We start from the raw sequence: 5,537 nt of genomic DNA, 5'->3' as shown, positions 1-5,537 counted from the left end.
AATAAGGAAACATTTCGAATGTGATTTTACATCTGATTTCCCCATCGTGTACTGTCACTAAGTCAGAGTAATTATGTTGCAAGTCAAAAAAAACAGTATATGCAAGTGCAATTTTAAACACAAAAAGTAATTTTATTTGCGCTTATACATTCTTAAGTGACAACAAATAAAAAGCAAGCTTTCCTGCTGATCTCTATTAACAACTGAGAAAATTCTTTCAAGGCTGACAGATGAAGCGAAGCACCCCGTCAGTAAACACATGCAACATACGAGGGGAACCGGCACTGTTAGCTCAGATGTTCAAAATATAAAGACGGATCACATCCATTTGATTTTTTTTTCTCTTTCCAATGTTTTATCTGATTTCATCAAATCATGTTTGTTGATGGTTTCGTAATCTGTCAGTCAGTCCTCTAATGGACAAGCGATCATTCATCCCGGAGTGCTCCCCTCTGATGATTTATGGGGCACCGCAGAGTGATGGGACTCTTCCTTCAGGCTGTGTAATAAGCCCTTAAATCACAGTGAAAATGACTGCTGTGAGAGGCTGATGCTGCACTATGAAGTGCTGCACTTCTCTGCCGCTGACATGCTGGAGCCGGTCTGCACCGACTCCTCCGTCTGATCTGCATACAGCGCCGTGTGCCAAGCCCGATCGTCTGCGGTCAGATGTAAAAAAGGGAGAGGAATAGACGAGACGGCAACTGTGTCACGTATCAGAAAGCAGAAAGGTCGTGAGTGTAAGAAATGAAATGAATGACTGACAGATGGAAGCATGGGCATAGATGCCAAGCCATATTCTCTTGCTAGGAGGCGTAAGGAAACTGACAATCCTGTCTCCTCTGGAAAGGAGAAAAAAAAAAATCAAACAACAACCCCCACAGCATGTAAACAGACTACTCTGTTGACAGCCTGGCCATTTTTTGATCCACATAAAACTGGAATCCAGAATGAATTTTCATGAACTACTGTACCAAGATGAAGGCACCAAAATTGACTCCAATAATAGAATCATTCCTATTGTTAGGTTATGGTAAAAATACATTAAAATTGAAATTCAAACAGCGAAAAATAACTCTACAAATGCCCAAACCAATGAGAGATTTTCTTCTCCCCCTCAACGTAAGCTTGCAGGTGCTTTGAAATGGACTAGAACGTGAGAAAATGTTCTCTTCTAATTACGATGCCCTGCTGTGAATTTTCTCCTCTAATTACGGTGTCCTTCTGTGATCGTCTTCGATGTTTTCTTTGAAGCCGGAGCACGCGGACCAGGTGTGGAGAAGATGTCAAAAATAAAAAAAACAAAAAAAAAGAAAGAAAAGGAACGAATGAAAAGGAGGTCAATCAATACAAGATGGCTTTCCCCTAGTTAATAAAGTTGTATTCAGTCTGTGCTCCCAACAGCTCCAAAGGCCGCACTTATGATTGTTAAGTTGCTCCAATTACTTGGTGGCAGAGACTTCTGTGAAAAGCCTCATTAACCCCTGGCTTTGGTAAAAAAACAGAAAACAGTCGGGTGTTTTCTCTCAGGGAATGTAATTGATGGGACACCACAAAACAACACACCCACTGGAGCATCCAGTCCCTCAGCAAATTATTGCTTCGCTTACAGCCCAGAGTACACCTGGCTTTGATTTTCATTTTCTGTACCTCAGTGTAACGTATAATGTGCTGCAATCGGGTTCTGTGTATGACAAATGTTACTTGTTTCAATGGTAATAATTGGGTATCACAAATCACACTGTGTGATGTGAAAGCAAATGGCATTTTTTATTTGACATTGTGTAGCTAGATCTGATAAAGGAATACATGTTTAACTTCAAGTGTGCTAAGGAGACTGATATCTCAGAGGTTTTTGTGCATTCCATCAACAGTCCAAACTTTTGTGGGTCAAATGACTAATAGTCTCAGTTGTTTTGTTGGTCCATTTTATGTTTTGCCAATGAAATACCATCAAGATGTGTGCAATAAGACCTGGGTTGAGCCTGAAGCCGACTACTCCAAAGGTTTTCTGGAGAGGAAATTCCAAAGACAACATAAAATTTCTTGTCAGATTAAAGTTCCGTAATAAATACACAACCGAGAGCCTCCCATTATAGATCACTTTGTCCTTCCACATTATACAAGATTATACTTGAGTATAGGCACGCTGTCTGCGCGCACCGATTGTATAATATGAGTTTACCAATTGTACACAATCCTTGTGACGAAGTCCTTCATTTCCCACAAATCAAGTGATTAGTAGTAAGTTTGTTGAGCTCGTTGCTTCTTCTCCACCAGGTCAGCCACCGTACACCTGGTAGAGTTATACACTACTACTCTTAACCTCATCAGCTTTGTGTCACGTCCAAAACAGTTTGATGTGAACACTGTTTCCTGCCAAGCTGTTGACATAGACAGAGTATGCATATGATTTTTCACGCATGAACAACTTTGTAACTACAAAAAGTCCAAAACATGCACAATTCTATAGTTACCCTTCTGACAATTTTCAGTTTGACTTATTTAAAAAAGCTAAAATCTGCAAAAACTGAGTTATTCAAATCATATTTTCTGTTGTCCTACTCGTTTTGAAAAGTGGTCAAGAAACCCAAAGTTGTGGATAACTATTTTTTTTTTTAATTATAAAGGTAAAGTACACATAAATTCTGCAATATTTATTTTTTGCTTCTTTTTTTTTTAATCGCAATGGTCATTTAAAAAAAATAAAAATAAATAAAAAATTGTGACTTTTCCTATCATATTATAGGCTGGCATTTTCTTGTCAATAAATGTGGAAGGCTTTCTATATCCTGTAAAAGATATAAACCTAACGTGCCTTTTGGAAAATAAATTTTATTCATATCCATCCACTGGGTTTTATTTTTGGAAAAGTTGGGGTGCAAGCAAATAGGTTCTTACACGATCTTCAATATCTGAAGTCACATCTCAGGCTGTGCAGGCTTAATGGGATGAATCCTCAAGGAATCTTCTTTTTCATGTTTCTCTCGTGCAGCACTTCTGGCTCAACAAATGCTAAAAATATGACAGTCAGAAAAGTGAGCGAAATTCACATACCCTTAGAAAAAAACTTAAAGCCTATAATTTATCCTGTAAGTGCAAGTATCATCTGTCGGAGCATTCAAGAGCTGGAGGAATCTCATCCACCTCTTCAGCTATTTGGTATTAATAATTCCCCCCCTAAACCCTCCTACCACCATACCTCCTATCCTGGGAGATGGCCTGCAAGGCATAATCACCTCTGATAACAAGGCTATCGCAGCAGGACTTCCATTCCTCTTTTTTGGGGGGGAAGAGAGTGGGGAGGGTTACCTTTTTTAAAAGAAGTAATACTTATTCCCACTACAATATTTTCAATTAGCTGATTTGTCATACTGCGGAAGCTGTCCGAGATATTTCCAAGCAAACAGCGTGCCTTTGTGTCCTTATCATTTAATTGATCAGTGGAATGATGTGTAGTAATGAATCGTTTCTGAGTAAATTTATAAATGACAGAGCGTGGCATGTGGTAACAACTTCATTAGCCGGGGTTCGAGGTTTTATCAGAATTAAATGTTCATTACGGTGCTACCTTGGTCCCACAATGGTATCTGCGAGCAATCGGAATTAGAGCAATAATTCATTTAAATGAACATATTTTATTGCAACCAGTCACAGCCAGACAAATCCTACCAGAGATAGTGTGTACTCTTACTCCTTTGTTTAGGCAGTGAGCATGAATTAGTAATAAGCCCGGTGATCCCCCTTGCAGCTAAATAGGTTAGGAAAGAGTCTATGCTGATGCATAAAGGAATATGGTGGCTGTAAAAGACAGAGAGAAACTGAAATAAAAACAGAATCCAATACAGCGGGATGCAGAGAGGGACTTTGCTGGGGAGAGGTGGCTGTGTTTTTAAAAAACTTGGTGGGTGTGCTGTTGAGCACTACATGGCTGACTTGAGCTGCGGCGCAACTGGCTGTGGCTCGCTTTGAAAAAATCCCCCCCTCCACCCACAGAGAGTTTCCAAACTGTCACATGCCACTGAACCACAGTAAACAACAAGCGCGCGCGGGTACACACGCACACACACGCTCTCACACACCAGGTCTAGCCATTTTCATTAACAGAACCACTGGCACACTCAGCCCAGCTGGTTTCCGAATCGACACGGGAGCTGCACATCTGGTGTCAGTGCTCCGTTAGCAGGGAGGCCATCTGGTTGAGCGGAGGGAGGGAGGAGACAGGAACAAGTCCAAAGAGATTCTCATTGATAGGACTCTCATTGATATCAACGTATACACATAAAAATGGATTTGTTTGTCAGATGCACTTGCAGCATAGACTCTGTGTGCATTAGTCCTCTTTCGAGTAAGAGGATTAGATGTCAAAGTCAGGTTTTTTATTTTTTATTTTTTTTCCTCTGAGCATTTGCAGCTAATGGCAATGAACAGACAGTATATTTAATGGCTCTGACTCCGACTCAGCAAAACACACATCATCGCAACATGAATATTTCTCCATTTGTATCCCTCGGCTTCCTATTATAATACAGGATACAGCGGCATTAATAATCTTAAGTGTCTCTGTGTGACACTACGGTACATTTTAACTCGTCTGATTTACTTTAATAGTGCCTAACAGTCTGCTTCTGTCAAATAACTGTCTGTTGGTAGTACCCTATATCTGCTCATTTCTTTCCAGCGAACTGCAGTTACTTCAGCAGATAGTTGCAACTAAATTGATTGAATAATTAACTTAAATAATTAAGTTACAGCCGCAAGTCTACTGAGACATGTCCGTACCAGCTTTGCACATTTAAAGCTGGAATTTATGTCCATTCCTCTTTGCAAAATAGCCTGAATTCAGTCATATTGGCTCAAGAATGTCAAATAGTTTCAGGTCATTCAGAGTTTTCTTTTTGTTTTTTCTTCTTTTCAGGATTGTTCTTTTTCAGCTCCATCCATCTTCTTATAGCCCCTGATGAGGTCGGATGCCTCCTTGGAGGAAAGAACCTGCTGCAAATACTATTATTTAAATGTTAAAAAACTATTTTCCTTCCTCTTCAAATTTCTGAACTCATTTTACTTAGTGTTTTTCTAAAAAAATAACCAAAAACAGAAATAATGACTTTGGATTGTTGTAACATGATCACGATTTAGAAAAGCTCAAGGGGTGTGCATAGCCACCTTTTGTTGCTATAGGGATGAACAAAATACAGAGGACTCATGAGCATGTCCATAAGGTCCAGCAGCTGCACAAATCCATTGCTACCCCTTATTACAAGAATACCTCTTCCATGAAATTGCTTGTAAATTATTATTGACCACAGTGTGACCCTGAGTGTATTTAAGCCATGTGGCATTTAGCTGTTTATTTACCTACATTTGTATCACAGTGAGGCAAAAGGTCATGGAATGACCACTGAAGCCCTTGGACCCACCGGCAGTAATACACTTAAACCTATTGTGAAATCACAAAACATATCTGTTAAACCCCCAGACACACACACACACACACACACACACACGCACACACACACACACACACACACACACAC

At 39.8% G+C, this 5,537-nt stretch overlaps 1 long non-coding RNA gene across 1 annotated transcript; it reads right to left on the bottom strand.

Moving 5' to 3' along the window:
• Positions 1-1,772: 1,772 nt before the first annotated feature.
• On the bottom strand, positions 1,773-2,580 carry LOC107835583 (uncharacterized). The gene is made up of 2 exons (XR_001661378.1): positions 2,186-2,580; positions 1,773-2,011 (listed from the first exon to the last, which is right to left on the bottom strand). It is a non-coding gene; the product is annotated as an uncharacterized LOC107835583 (long non-coding RNA).
• Positions 2,581-5,537: the final 2,957 nt, after the last annotated feature.

Source organism: Poecilia formosa, unplaced genomic scaffold, assembly GCF_000485575.1.
Source record: "Poecilia formosa unplaced genomic scaffold, Poecilia_formosa-5.1.2 Scaffold14, whole genome shotgun sequence".
NCBI lineage: Eukaryota > Metazoa > Chordata > Actinopteri > Cyprinodontiformes > Poeciliidae > Poecilia > Poecilia formosa.
The sequence above is the reverse complement of the archived record's forward strand: the minus strand, read 5'-3'. Positions and strand labels throughout refer to the sequence as shown.